Source organism: Sciurus carolinensis, chromosome 3 (assembly GCF_902686445.1).
Source record: "Sciurus carolinensis chromosome 3, mSciCar1.2, whole genome shotgun sequence".
Classification (NCBI taxonomy): Eukaryota; Metazoa; Chordata; class Mammalia; order Rodentia; family Sciuridae; genus Sciurus; species Sciurus carolinensis.
In genome coordinates this window covers 28,173,960-28,190,130 of record NC_062215.1, presented here as the reverse complement: position 1 = coordinate 28,190,130, position 16,171 = coordinate 28,173,960, and positions in this window count along the sequence as shown.

Genomic DNA, 16,171 nt, shown 5'->3' with positions numbered 1-16,171 from the left:
TGTAGAGGCAAAGACCATTTCTTGGCTCTGCCACTTACCAGGTGTGGCCAAGTCCATCAGTTTCTTCTTTACCTTTGCTGCTCACCTGAAAGTGGGGATAATTAAAGTACTGGGATATCATGGGTTGTTCCTGACTGCTCATTATGCTCTTCATATAAATTGCACAGAAATTCTCTAGGACACCCAATAAATATTTGTTATTATTTCTAAAAAATCTTAAAGATCTTTGCATCCTGTTTGGCACTTGGAGACAATTTAATATATATTACTTAAGTAACATTCACTATCTGTAATTTAAGTAAAAGTAATTGGTATTTTCATCCCAACCCAGTATATAAAGCCCAGAACAACAGATGTGTTCCATGAATGACCAAATACACATTTAAACAAAAGGAAGCCAAACTCTCAAGTGGCCTGAATTTTTTTTTTTTTTTTAACGCAAACCAACACCTTTCAAAACAAACTCTAGGGATATAATTAAATGCTCTGTAAATGACAAATGGAGCAAAGTGAAATAAAAACAGACATTTTGTGTGGTTAAAAAAAAAGAAAAGAGTGAGAAATTTCTCATGCAAAATGGCCTGAATCGATCAGCAGGGATAATGGAATAGAGAGACCTTTTTAAAAGCAAAATCAATATTCTGATGGAAAAAAAAAAGCCTATAGCTCATTTTAAAGTAAAAAAAATGGGACAGAATAAACTAGAACATATGTGACAATATCAGAAAACAAGTTGTGAGTTGTCAAAGGGAGAAAATATCAGCCACTGAACTTGCAACACAACGGCTTCTCTGAAATTTACAGCGAAACAACATAAAGAAGCAACAGGATGCTAAAAACAGCTTTAGAGGTACAAGTAGAAATGAAAAGGATGTAAAATCAAGAGTGGTGAGTGGGGTTCTTGTGATGCTAGATTTCCCAGCTTCAGTACTTGATCTTGGCTGTCAGTATTTTTTGTTCGTTTGCCAAACAAATCTTGCAAATAACAACTGCAGGCTGGTATGGGCAAGCATGTTATACGCATGTACGTGCACATGTGCACACACACACACACACACATACACTTACACACACCCTTGAATAGAACATGAAACTGAGCTCTTTGAAGGTAGAAACTGTAAGTGACTAGGAAACCATTCCTTGGACAGAATTTGTCAGAAGAGCCACAGTCTCTTCCACTGGGAAAAGCAGCTGATGGGCGTCTGTCAGGAGACTTACCCTGGTTACTTAATTTGATAGCTGTGCAGCAGGCAGAAATTACTGAATCTTCCAGAATTCATGAAATGTGAATATGAGCACTTGCCCCCATTCTGCTGTGAGAATCTGAGATGATGTAAGAGATCATAGATGAGATATGGAATTCGTAAACATTCTATTACTCCATTATTGGAAAGTTAGAAAGTAAAGATAAGCAAAAGAGAAACATACAAATGCTCTGGCTTTGCCATCTCTCTAAACTCAATATCATCTGTACTCCATGTTGAACCAGGAAATGTGTTGAGCACCTGACATGCATTAAAAATTTGTTTTCATGCCTCTGATTACTTGCCTAATTTTTAGCTTGTTATTATTTTTTATTTAAACTATTTGTTTAATTTTCACAGACTGCATTTTGATATACCATACACAAATGGGGTGCATCTTTTCATTTCTATGGTTGTACCTGATGTAGATTCATACCATTTGTGTAATCATACATGTACATAGGGTAATGATGTCTGTCTCAGTCCACCATTTTTCATACCCCCTTCCCTCTAATTTCCCTCTATGTAATCTAAAGTTCCTCCAATCTTCTCTCAGTTCCCCCACCCCCATTATATATCATCATCCATTTATTAGGGAAAACATTCGGCCTTTGGTTTTTGGGGATTGGCTTATTTCACTTAGCATGATATTCTCCAATTCCATCCATTTATCTGCAAATGCTTCCATCCCCCTTCAAAGGATGGTCAGTTCTGTGACCACTTACTTTGGAGAAGAAATGCAGTAATTCAAAACATACAAATGTCTTATAGTAGGTTTTAGATTTTGACTTCCAAATATTTAAGCATTTGGAAACCAGGGACTGACTACATAATGCTTAGGGGAAACAGGGCTGAAAAATAAGAGCCTCTCCATAGTCCTTTACTATTTTTTTTTTTTTTTTTTTTTTACGTTTACATAGGGTAATGATGTTTCTTTTTTTTCCCCTTCCCCCCCACCCCTCCCACCCTTTTCCCTTTATACAGTCCTTCTTTCCTTCATTCTTACCGCTCTCCTTAGCCTAACTCTAAACCTAACCCTAAACCTAATGCTAACCCCTCCCACCCCCATTATATGTCCTCATCTGCTTATCAGCGAGATCATTCGTCCTTTAGTTCTTTGAGATTGGCTTATCTCACTTAGCATGATATTCTCCAATTTCGACCATTTGCCTACAAATGCCATAATTTTATCATTCTTCATTGCGGAGTAATATTCCATTGTATAAATATGCCACAGTTTCTTTATCCATTCATCAACTGAAGGGCATCTAGGTTGGTTCCACAATCTGGCTATGGTGAATTGAGCAGCAATGAACATTGATGTGGCTGTATCTCTGTAGTATGCTGATTTTAAGTCCTTTGGGTATAGACCAAGGAGTGGGATAGCTGGGTCAAATGGTGTTTCCATTCCAAGCTTTCTGAGGAATCTCCACACTGCTTTCCAGAGTGGCTGCACTAATTTGCAACCCCACCAGCAATGTATGAGTGTTCCTTTTTCACCACATCCTCGCCAACACCTATTGTTGCTTGTGTTCTTGATAATCGCCATTCTAATTGGGGTGAGATGAAATCTTAGGATAGTTTTGATTTGCATTTCCCTTATTACTAGGGATGTTGAACATTTTTTCATATATCTGGTGATTACTTGTACATCTTCTTCTGTGAAGTGTCTATTCATTTCCTTATCCCATTTGTTGATTGGATTATTTGTATTCTTCGTGTAGAGTTTTTTGAGTTCTTTATAGATTCTGGAAATTAGCGCTCTATCTGAGGTATGGTTGGCAAAGATATTCTCCCACTCTGTAGGCTCTCTCTTCACATTTCTGATAGTTTCCTTTGCTGAGAGAAAGCTTTTTAGTTTGAATCTATCCCAGTTGTTGATTCTTGCTTTTATTTCTTGTGCTATGGGAGTCCTGTTAAGGAAGTCTGATCCTCAGCCAACAAGTTGAAGATTTGGACCTACTTTTTCTTCTATAAGATGCAGGGTCTCTGGTCTGATTCCAAGGTCCTTGATCCATTTTGAGTTGAGTTTTGTGTAGGGTGAGAGATAGGGGTTTAATTTCATTCTATTGCATATGGTTTTCCAGTTTTCCCAGCACCATTTGTTGAAGAGGCTATCTTTTCTCCATTGCATATTGTTGGAACCTTTGTCTAGTATGAGAAAATTGTATTTATTTGGGTTTGTGTCCATGTCCTCTATTCTGTACCATTGATCTACCTGTCTATTTTGGTACCAATACCATGCCATTTTTGTTACTATTGCTTTGTAGTAGAGTTGAAGATCTGGTATTGCAATACCCCCTGCTTCGCTCTTGCTACTGAGGATTGCTTTAGCTATTCTAGGTTTTTTATTCTTCCAGATGAATTTCATAATTGCTTGCTCTATTTCTGCAAGGTACATCATTGGGATTTTAATTGGAATTGCATTGAATCTGTATAGCACTTTAGGTAGTATAGCCATTTTGACGATATTAATTCTGCCTATCCAGGAACATGGGAGATCTTTCCATCTTCTAAGGTTTTCTTGAATTTCTTTCTTTAGTGTTCTGTAGTTCTCATTGTAGAGGTCTTTCACCTCTTTTGTGAGATTGATTCCCAAGTATTTTATTTTTTTCGATGCTATTGTGAATGGGGTAGTTTTCCTAATTTCTCTTTCTGAAGATACATCACTTATGTATAAAAATGCATTGGATTTATGAGCATTGATCTTGTAACCTGCTACTTTACTGAATTCACTTATGAGTTCTAAAAGTTTTCTGGTGGAATTTCCAGGTTCCTCTAAATATATAATCATGTCATCAGCGAACAGGGATAGTTTGAGTTCTTCATTTCCTATTCGTATCCCTTTAATTTCTTTGGTTTGTCTGATTGCTCTGGCTAGAGTCTCAAGGACGATGTTGAATAGAAGCGGTGAAAGAGGGCATCCCTGCCTTGTTCCAGTTTTTAGGGGGAACGCTTTCAGTTTTTCACCATTTAGAATGATATTAGCCATGGGCTTAGCGTAGATTGCCTTTATAATGTTTAGGAATGTTCCCACTACCCCAATTTTTTCTAGAGTTTTGAGCATGAAGGGATGCTGTATTTTATCAAATGCTTTTTCTGCATCTATTGAAATAATCATGTGATTCTTAACTTTAAGTCTGTTGATATGGTGAATGACATTTATTGATTTCCGAATGTTGAACCAACCTTGCATCCCTGGGATAAAACCCACTTGATCGTGGTGCACTATCTTTTTAATATATATTTGTATGCGATTTGCTAAAATTTTGTTGAGAATTTTTGCATCGATATTCATTAAGGATATTGGTCTGAAATTTTCTTTCCTCGATGTGTCTCTGTCTGGTTTAGGTATCAGGGTGATATTGGCTTCATAGAACGAGTTTGGGAGGGTTCCCTCCTCTTCTATTTCATGGAATAGTTTGAGAAGTATTGGAATGAGCTCTTCTTTAAAGGTTTTGTAGAACTCGGCTGAGAACCCATCTGGTCCTGGACTTTTCTTTGTTGGTAGGCTTTTGATGACCTCTTCTATTTCATTGCTTGAAATTGGTTTATTTAAGTTGTGTATGTCCTCCTCATTCAGTTTAGGTAATTCATATGTCTCTAGAAATTTGTTGATGTCTTCGAGGTTTTCTGTTTTGTTGCAGTATAGATTTTCGAAATAGTTTCTAATTATGTTTTGTATTTCACTCGTGTCTGTTGTGATGTTTCCTTGTTCATTCCGAATTTTAGTAATTTGAGTTTTCTCCCTCTTTCTCTTTGTTAGTGTGGCTAAGGGTTTATCAATTTTATTTATTTTTTCAAAGAACCAACTACTTATTTTGTTAATTTTTCCAATTGTTTCTTTTGTTTCGATTTCGTTGATTTCGGCTCTGATTTTAACTATTTCCTGTCTTCTACTAATTTTGGTATTGGTCTGCTCTTCTTTTTCTAGCGCTTTGAGCTGTAGTGTTAAGTCGTTTATTTGTTGATTTCTACTTCTTTTTTTGAATGCACCCCATGAAATAAATCTTCCTCTAAGTACTGCTTTCATAGTGTCCCAGAGATTTTGATATGATGTGTCTTTGTTCTCGTTTACTTCTAAGAATTTTTTTATTTCCCTCCTGATGTCTTCTGTTATCCATTCATCGTATAATAGTGTATTATTTAGTCTCCAAGTATTGGAGAAGTTTCTGTTTTTTATTCTGTCATTTATTTCTAATTTCAATCCATTATGATCTGATAGAGTACAAGGTAGTATCTCTATCTTCTTGTATTTGCTAACAGTAGCTTTGTGGCATAAAATATGGTCTATTTTAGAGAAGGATCCATGTGCTGTTGAGAAGAAAGTGTATTCATTCTTTGTTGGATGGTATATTCTATATATGTCCGTTAAGTCTAAATTGCTGATTGTGTTATTGAGATCTATAGTTTCTTTATTCAATTTTTGTTTGGACGATCTATCCAGTGGTGAGAGAGGTGTGTTAAAATCGCCTAGTATGATTGTGTTGTGGTCTATTTGAATTCTGTAATTGAGAAGGATTTGTTTGACGTACGTGGATGAGCCAATGTTCGGGGCATAGATATTTATGATTGTTATGTCTTGCTGATTTATTCTTCCCTTAAGCAGCATGTAATGTCCTTCTTTATCCCTTCTGACTAGTTTTGGTTTGAAGTCCACATTATCTGGATGAGGATGGATACTCCAGCTTTTTTGCTGTGTCCGTGTGCATGGTATGTTTTTCCCCATCCTTTCACCTTTAGTCTATGGGTGTCTCTTTCTATGAGGTGAGTCTCTTGCAGGCAGCATATTGTTGGATTTTTCTTTTTAATCCAATCTGCCAGTCTGTGTCTTTTGATTGATGAGTTCAGGCCATTAACATTCAGGGTTATTATTGTGATATGATTTGTATTCCCAGTCAATTGACTCATATTTGTTTTTGACATGATTTGGTTTCTCCTTTATTTGGCTATTCCTTTAGGCTAGCGCCTCCTGTTGCTGATTTGCATCGTTGTTTTTCATCTCTTCCTCATGGAATATTTTGCTGAGAATGTTCTGTAATGCTGGCTTTCTTTTGGTAAATTCCTTTAGCTTTTGTTTATCATGGAAGGATCTTATTTCATCGTCAAATTTGAAGGTAAGTTTTGCTGGGTATAAGATTCTTGGTTGGCATCCGTTTTCTTTCAGGGCTTGGTAAATGTTGTTCCAGACCCTTCTGGCTTTTAGGGTCTGGATTGAAAAATCTGCTGATATTCTTATTGGTTTCCCTCTGAATGTAATTTGATTCTTTTCTCTCGCGGCCTTTAAAATTCTGTCTTTATTTTGTATGTTAGGTATTTTCATAATAATGTGCCTTGTTGTGGGTCTGTTGTAATTTTGTATGTTTGGAGTTCTATAAGCCTCTTGTATTTGGTTTTCCATTTCATTCTTCAGATTTGGGAAATTTTCTGATATTATTTCATTGAATAGATTGTTCATTCCTTTGGTTTGTTTCTCTAAGCCTTCCTCAATCCCAATAATTCTTAAATTTGGCCTTTTCATGATATCCCATAATTCTTGTAGATTCTGTTCATGATTTCTTACCATCTTTTCTGTTTGGCCAACTTTGCTTTTGAGATTAAATAATTTGTCTTCAATGTCTGAGGTTCTGTCTTCCAGGTGCTCCATTCTATTGGTTATGCTTTCTATGGAGTTTTTAACTTGGTTTATTGTTTCCTTCATTTCAAGTATTTCAATTTGGTTTTTTTTCAGTATCTCTAACTCTTATTGAAATGATCTCTTGCTTCCCGTATTTGGTCTTTTAACTGTTGATTGGTGCAATCATTTAATGCCTGCATTTGCTCTTTCATCTCCTCCTTCAATGCCTGCATTTGCTCTTTCATCTCCTCATTTGCTTCCCTGATCATTTTAATTACGTACATTCTGAACTCCCTTTCTTACATTTCTTCTGCTGTGCTGTCATTGGGTTTTATTGATGTAGTATCTAGGTTTGTTTGGGACATTTTCTTCCCTTGTTTTCTCATATTGGTCAGTTGTCAGTGGGACCCTGAGATATTGCAGTTTTCCGCTATTGGCTTATAGTGTCCCGGTAGATTTCCAGTGTATCACCTCCCAGCCTTCAGTAGCCTGATGTCTTGGAGGAATCTGATAAAGCAGCGTATCCGAAGAAAACTGCCCCTAGCCCCCTACTGGTTCCACGATTTGGAACTGGCTCTGTGCTGAAATGCTCTCACTGTGGGCCTGCACCGTGCAGCTGGCCGTGTGGGAGGAGCTCACTGCCGGAGTGTGGAAGGCTACCTTGGGAAGACTCTAGCTGCCCTGCCCGGCTCCAATAAGCCACCTCTATCTGGGCCTGCCCCCCGGGCCGAGCTTTACCCAGTGGGCAGACTCACCCATGGCTCTATTTCAGTCCGAGTCTCTCAATGCCTCCCCTTCTTAACTCCTGGGTTCTGGAGTGACAGGGGGTGCAGTCTCCCTCTAGGCCGCCATCTTGGATCGTCCCGAGAAGAGAACCTGCAGCCGGAGTGGGCAGAGCCGCCTGAAGAGGTGTCTGGCTGCCCTGCCCTGATCCCAGAGGTTGTTTGCGGATCGAGGCTCTCCGTTGGTTCGGGGGCTTGTGGCTGGTTCTATGTAGAAAGTCTCTCACTGGGCGGTCAGCTCGGAGAGGCTAGCCTTGAACGGCACCTCCCACCGCAGGGGTCCAGACTACTTGGGGAAGTCTCTGGCTGCCCTGTCTGGACCCTGAATCTGCTTGCGTGCCAGAGTACGCTGAGTTGCACTGGCTCCGGGACTCGGAGCTTGTTCTGGTCAGAAAGGCTCTCACTAGCGGGCCAGTTCCGTTCCGAGAACCTGGAGAAGCTGGCTGTGTGGGCGGGGCCCACCGCTGGAGTGCGCAGGGCTGCCTGTGGATGACTCTAGCTGCCCTGCCCGGCTCCGATAAGCCACCTCTATCTGGGCCTGCCCCCCGGGCCGAGCTTTACCCAGTGGGCAGACTCACCCGTGGCTCTATTTCAGTCCGAGTCTCTCAATGCCTCCCCTTCTTAACTCCTGGGTTCTGGAGCGACAGGGCGTGCAGTCTCCCTCTAAGCCGCCATCTTGGATCGCCCCGAGATGAGAGCCTGCAGCCGGAGTGGGCAGAGCCGCCTGAAGAGGTGTCTGGCTGCCCTGCCCTGATCCCAGAGGCTCAGTCCTTTACTATTTAGTCAAAGAAAGAATTTCTTCAGTCTGGGAAAGAGGCAGAGAAATGGACAAAACTTAATGAATCTCACGGATCTGAAAGAGGAAGCAAAACCTTTGAGGTTTTAGGGATTTGAGAACAGAGAAGACTTATGTTAGTTAGATGTAAAAGGGGCAGTTTTGGTTCGTCGATAACTCCCAGAAAAGATGCTCCGCAGATACAGGTCTCACACGAGGAACTTTTATTCAAGCGGACAAAACGGGTCTGCTCAGGGAAAGGGGAAAGGGAAAGAGAGAAGAAGAAGATGGCGCACGGTTCTTTGTATTGGAATTTCGCGGGCTGGGAGGACCCAATCACGGAGGAGAATTATTACAGACTGACTGATGGACCAATGACATATTGGAACGTAATGTAGGGTGGGGCAGGAAGGTTACGGCGACGTAGGCTGGAAATTCCTGCAACGGGAGAGGCGGGATTAACACAGATTGACAGGTGGGTTGGGAAGCTGGATTCCTGTAACAGGAAAGGAAGGTTGCTTTATACCTAACAACTTATGGCCTGTATTGTGGGTCCTGGGTTTACCTTAGACAGACACCAAGACCCAGCAAATGGTCCATTGTGTAAATGGAAAGACAGGATTATATACAGCCTCACTGAAATCCTATAAGCCAGCTTCATATGAAAATAAAAGGACATTTTAGTGAGGGTCATGCATGGTCCTGGATTTACAGATATGTCAGTTCTTTTTTGTGTGTGTGAATTTAGAACTTTCATAATTCATCATTGATCTTTTAGTGTCTTGGAAAGGAGATTAAATCATCTATGCTGAATTATTTATTTTTATTTATTTTATTTTATGCTGGTATTTATTTTTAGTTTTCAAGGTCTAATTAAGTTTCTTCATATTTTTCCTCACAACTATTTCTAGGATGATAATTTTTCCTTTATTCAAAGGAAACATAGGATAGAACCTGACCTTCAGTGGTGCTATAATAATTTCTGGTTTCTTCCAGAGCAGTCTGACTATTCCTGCAACCCTACACACACACACATACACTATTTTTATACCTAGACAAGGAGAGAAAAGTTGCAGGGGAAAGGGAGTGAGGGACATGAGTACCTTGCTCTTGCTCTGGATCGATTTGTTTAGTGGCAGCGAATGACATGGTAAGTTGAAACAGCTATGGCTTAGAGCAAAAGACATGGAAAGCAAGGGCATGCTGAGCTGCCCACTGCCCTGCTTCTCTTTTCGTTTGCAGTGAGTTGCTCTAATGTGTGCACATTGAATTTGGAGTATTTGTAATGGGAACCTGATTGTCATAAGGTCATGATGTTTGATTTTGTGGACCTGACTGGGTTAGTGGCTGCCTGGATAGCTGATAAAAATATTATTTGAGTGTGTCTCTGAGGGTGTTTCTGGAAGAGAATAGCATTTAAAGAAACCATAGGAACAAAGGAGCTCACCCTCACCAATTCCAGCAGGTCTCATTCAATTCATGTGGAGCCTGGATAGAACAAAAAGCTAACCTGGATAGAACAAAAGGACAAATTCGCCCTATTTGAGCGAGGCATGCATCTTCTCCAGACCTCAGACATCAGCACTCCTTGCTCTTAGTCCTTGGAGTGAGGATCAGGGCTTCCACCACTGGTTCCCTGATTCTGAGGCTTAGAACTCACACTGAATCATCCCACTGATTTTCTCAAGTCCAACTTGCAAATATGAGACTCCTCGGCCTCCATAATCAAGTGAGCTAATTCCCTTAATACATTTCCTTGTATCAAGGTAGGTGCACATGTCTGTGTGTATAGACTCCAACTCAGGTTGATTTAATGCATCAGTACTATAACATCTTAAATTTTATTTCTAAGTGTTATCTTGAATCATCTTATAGAGATAAATTTATGACATATAAAAACATCTTTATTTATAATCTTTAGAAGAGTCCATAGTCCCAGTCAATATTTTCATAATATTCTAACTGGAGGAGTAGTTCTTGCAAAGTACCGGGAGTACAGTGGTGGGGTCTTGCATTTCCTGGGGATTTTCAACTAAGCAACTATATGGTTCCACCTGTATTCTTCCCTTGATATACAATAATATGTACCCATGGTCTTAAATACAATCCTGTTTTCTGAGAATCACATTATTAGTGTTTGTTATTATAAATATGAAATTGGTAAATTTCCCTGATATTGGAAATTTCAGATTTTAAAATCCAGCTATATAATAAATAATATTCTGGCAAATATTCTTATGATAATTTTTTTTAACGTTCGTGATTTTTTTTCCCCAAATAAATTCCAAGAAGTGGAAATAATAGGCCAAAGATTACAGAAAATTCAGTAGTTTTGATATATGTCATTAAATCACACCAGAATCATGCATTAGTATCCCCTCACTAAGTCTTAGGAACCCTAGTGTTGTATCAGTTCTGCGATCCTTGGCAGTCTGATAGCAAGATGTGTTGAGTTCAGTTTGGGGTTAAGAGATCACCTTTGGGTCTAGGTAGCCATACTAAATTTGAAAGTCCCCATCAAAATCATAGGACAGTGGATTAGCACAGTTATCCAAAAGAAAATGAGTAGTTTTATTACGAGAACATGAGAAAATATTTTGAATATAAAAGACCAATAGATGACTCTTCTAGAGCTCATTTTAAAATCTGGCAGTCCAAATTTATTTCAACCTTGTTTTCTCTCCTTTTTAGTTTTATCTTGGCTTCTTTCTCATGCTTGTTTTGCATGATGAAATTTAGGATGATTATTTTTGAAGAGCTAAAATTTTAAAAAATAATGTCGGTAGACTTTAAATAAATTTGAGGATAACCTTCTATTCTGGCCTACTGAACCTTAATTTTAAGGAATATAATCTGTTTCTTCACATTCCAAAAATCCTCTTTTATGTCTTTTAGGGGAGTTTTGAGATATCAGGTGAGTTCTGTGTATTTTCTTATGTTGACCACGTGATATTTTTGGCTTTGGTTGTTCGTGTCGTGTTTGTGTGGCAACAATTCTGCTTAATATCTATTCCTTTTAAGAGTGTGTCAGGCACTGTGCTGAGTGTTTTAATTTTATTAACTTTAATATGACAGTATAGTGAGTTGAGTAAATCCTCTGTGAAATCCTTCAGAGACTATGAAACTGAATCTCAGGTAAACTAAGAAATGTATCCAAAGTCATCCAGCAAGCATATGGCAGAGGAGGAAATAAAACTCACACAATTACCTCTACATTGTACTACTTCTTATCACTATACTAGTCTATTTTGCCTTAATGACTTAAGGATACATAGATATGGTTGATATGGAAGCAGTTCGTAGGAAAAATTAAAGTCAAAGGACAAAGTAGATTGGCGAAACCCCAAAATTTGAGGCTGAGAGAGCAGAGAGGGCAAACTCAGTCACATCTGCCTCAGAAAACTTGTGACCATTTGCAGATCAATTTTCCAGCATATATTGAAACGCCACCAGGTCAAAAGCTGCTACATCCTGCAGTTTACATGCTGAGGATCACAGGTTCATTAGAGCAGAGTAACCACGAGAGCTGTCCATGTCCTCATTCCCTAACTTTTCCAAGAATTTTCTTTTTTCATTCTGAGAACCGCTTTATGTATATTCCACTCCCTTTCTAGCTTCTTATCCTCCCTGTGCTGATCTAAATGCTTGACAAATCAATGATGTAGTCTCCCTTCCTACCTGTGATTTTACTGTTAAAAGTTGTTTGAAAGCTGTATCACCCTGGAGTACATATTCAAGTCTGCTTGAATCTTTGCAAGCTAATCAACCAAAATAAACTCTTTTTGGTGGGAGGGTGGGTACTGGAGATTGAACTCAGGGGCACTCCGCCACTGAGTCACATCCCCAGCTTTTTTCTATTTTATTTAGAGACAGGGTCTCACTGAGTTGGTTAGCACCTCACTTTTGCCGAGGCTAGTTTTGAACCATGATCCTCCTGCCTCAGCCTCCTGAGCTGCTGGGATTACAGGCAAGTGCCACCAGGCCCCGCCAAACTCATTTTTTCAATGAATCTGTGCTTCAGTTTCTCTTAAGGATCAACAAGTTTGCAGATATTATTTAAAAATAGTCTGACAGAGTTGGTCCTATAAACCTACATGGTTTAGATATGATGTGTGCCCAAAAGTTCATATGTGAGACGATGTAAGAAAGTTAAAAGTTGAAATGCTTGCCTTAGAAGAATTTTAAACTAATCAGCGCATTAATCCCCTGATAGGGATACACAGGGTGGTAACTGTAGGCAGGAAGGGTGTAAGTGGAGGAAGTGGGTCATTGAAGTGTGCCTTTGTGGTTTATCTTTTGTCCCAGGTGGGTGGAACACAACCTCTGCTTTCCGATTATCATGTCCCGAACTGCTTTACCCCACCACACCCTTGATGTTCTGCCATACCTCAGGAACAGAACCAAATGGAGCCATTGTTCATGGACAGAGATCTCTGAGATTGTAAACTCCCAAATAAACTTTTCTTCCTCTAACTGTTCTAGTCTGGTCTTTTGGGCACAGCAATGAAACAGCTGACTATAACAAAATCTATCAGTTAATTGCTACAAACATTTCCTCATCACACATCTTCAGTGATTGGTGGTTGCTAAATAATTACACTCACCATACTTATTTAAATTACAACTCTCACCCTGAAAATTGCTATAGATGCACATTACGTATAAATGATAACTTTCTACACAGGTTGAAGTGTTCTACTTAATAGTTCTCTCATCACAACATGATTCCTTGCCATAAACTTTGCAGGACAGTTGTTCATATTATATTACAGGTTTATGTTGCTGGGTTTGTCAGCTGGACCTCAGAAAGGGGGGGAATGAGATCATTTTGGCATTTGTAATGCTTTCTTCAGTAATTAGCTATGTGGCTACTCAATTTCCATAGTTCTCAGGTTAATATAATAATGCAACAGTCCCTTTCATTGCAACCAATATATAACTTGCTTTATTTTTTTGTCAGAATCATTATTCTGAGCATCATTCTTTTTTTGGAGAGTTATAATTACACATAGTATTTGGATTTCTTCTGACAGAATTATACATACAAGGAATGCAATTTCAATTTCCATTCTCCTTCTCTTTTTCTCTCCTCCTCCGTCCCCTTTTGCTCTCCTCTATGGATATTTCTTTCACTCCTTTACATGTTTATTTTTGATTGGTACTTTCTACATATACATAAAGGAAAATTCCCCTTGGTACTTTAATGAATGTACATAACATAATTCTGTTTGATTCATTTCCTATTTCCTCCATTTCCCTTTCTTCCTTCCTCTCATTCTCTGACTTCTACTCCACTGATCATCCCTGTATCTTTATGATATCTGATCCCCTTCTCTATTACCTTCTTTCCCTTATTTTGTTTTCATTTCCACATAAGAGATTAAAAATTTGACCCTTGATTTTATGTGTCTGTCTTATTTCATTTAGCATTATGTTCTCCATTTTTATCCATTGACCCAGAAAATGCCATTATTTGATTCTTCTTTAAGGCTGAGTAAAACTCCATCAGGTTTATATACATTTTCTTGATGCATTCATCTGTTGGACTGATTCCATAATTTGGCTATTGTGAAATGTGCTGCTGTAAACATTGTAGTGCCTGTATCACCAGAGGATGCTGGTTTAACTTATTATGGATAGATACTGAGCAGTGAGATAGCTGGATCACAGGTGGTTTCATTCCGAGTTTTTTGAGGAAACTTCACACTGCTTTTCTTTTCTTTTTTTTTTTTTAATTTTATTTTTTCTTTGTTCTTATCAGTTATACATGACAGTAGGATGCATTTTGACACATAATACATAAATGGAGTATAACTTCTTATTCTTCTGGTTGTGGATGATGTGGAATTACACAGGTCATGTGATCACATATGCACATAGGATAATAATGTCTGATTCATTCTATTATCATTCCTACCTCCATACCCCTCCCCTCCCTTTACTTCCCTCTGTCTAATCCAAAGTACCTCTGTTCTTCCTTACACACCACCCCCTTATTGTGTAGCATCCACATACCAGAGAAAATATTCTACCTTTGGTTCTTGGGGATTGCCTTATTTGGTTTAGCATGATATTCTCCAGTTCCATCCATTTACTGGCAAATACCGTAATTTCATTCTTCTTTAAGACTGAGTAATATTTCTTTCTCCACACTGCTTTTCAAAGTGATTGTACTAATTTGCAGTCTCACCAACATGTATTAGAGTATACCTTTCCCCCCACCTCCTCATCAGCATTTATTATTATTCATATTCTTGATAATTGGAACTCTGAAGTGAGATGAAATATTTGTGAAACATATATTTTCATTTCAGTGTTGAAATTTTTTTCATATATTTGTTGGCCATTTGTGTCCCCTCTTTTCAGAAATTTGTTTAGTTATTTTGCCCATTTATTGATGGGGCTATTTGTTTTCTTGGCATTGAGTTTTTTTTTCAGTTCTTCAGATAGTCTGCATATTAATACCCTGTCAGAGAAATAGCTGGCAAAGAATTTCTCCCATTCTGTAGGCTCTCTCTTCACTTTCTTAATTGTTTCCTTTGTTGTGAAGAAACTTTTTAACTTGATGGCATCCCACTTACTGATTCTTGATTTTATTTCTTTAGGGGTTTTTTGAAGAAATTGCTTCCTGCACCTATATGGTGGAGTGTTGGTCCTATTTTTTCTTCTAGTGGTTGCAAAGGTCCTGGTCTAATTCCTAAGTCTTTGGTCCATTTCAATTTGACTTTTGTGCTGGGTGAAAGAGAGGGATCTAATTTCATTCTTCTACTTACAGATGTCCAATTTTCCCATCATCATTTGTTAAAAAGTCTGTCTTCTCTCCAACATATATTTTTGGCCCCTTTGACAAGTATCAGATCATTGTAACCATGGAGGTTGATTTCTGTGTTTTCTATTCTATTAATTGGTTTTAATGTCTATATTGATGCCAACACTATGATGTCCTTGCTACTATCTCTCTCATATAATTTCAGATCAGATATTGTGATGCTTCCTGCATTGCTTTTCTTGCTCAGTATTGCTTTGACTAGTCTAGGTCTCTTATTTTTTCAAGTGAATTGAAGGACTAATTTTTCTACTTCTGTGAAGACCATCCTTGGTATTTTAATTGGGATTGAATTAAATCTGTACATTGCTTTTGGTAAGTGAACATTTCACAATGTTAATTTTACATGTCCAAGAACATGGATATGTCTTTTCCTGTTCTGAGGTCTTCTTCGACCTCAGTTTTTTTTCTTCAGTGTTCTATAGTTTTCGGTGTAGAGGCAGTTAGGTTTTTGTTGTTGTTTTTGTTCTCTTTCATATTTGTTTTGTTTTTTGGAGAAGGGTACTATGAAGGAGATGTTTTTCCTGATTTCTTTCTCAGTTGCATCACTACTGAAGTATAGAAAAGCTCCGCACTACTTTGATAAATTCATTTATCAGCTCTTGAAGTTTTCTTAGAATCTTTGGATCTTCTAGATATAGCATAATGTCATCAGCAAACAGTGATAATTTGTCTTCTTCTTTTCCTGTATGCATCCCTTTAATTTCCTTCTCTTCCCTGATTGCTCTGGCTAGAGTTTTGAGAAATATATTGGACAGAAGATGTGAGAGTGGACATCCTGTCTTATTCTTGATATAGAAGAAAAACTTACAGACTTTCTCCATTTAGTATGACGTTAGCTTTGGGATTTTTGTATATAGTCTTTATAACATTGAGGTAAGTTCCTTCTATCCCTAGTTTCTGCAGCATTTTTAACATGAATGATTG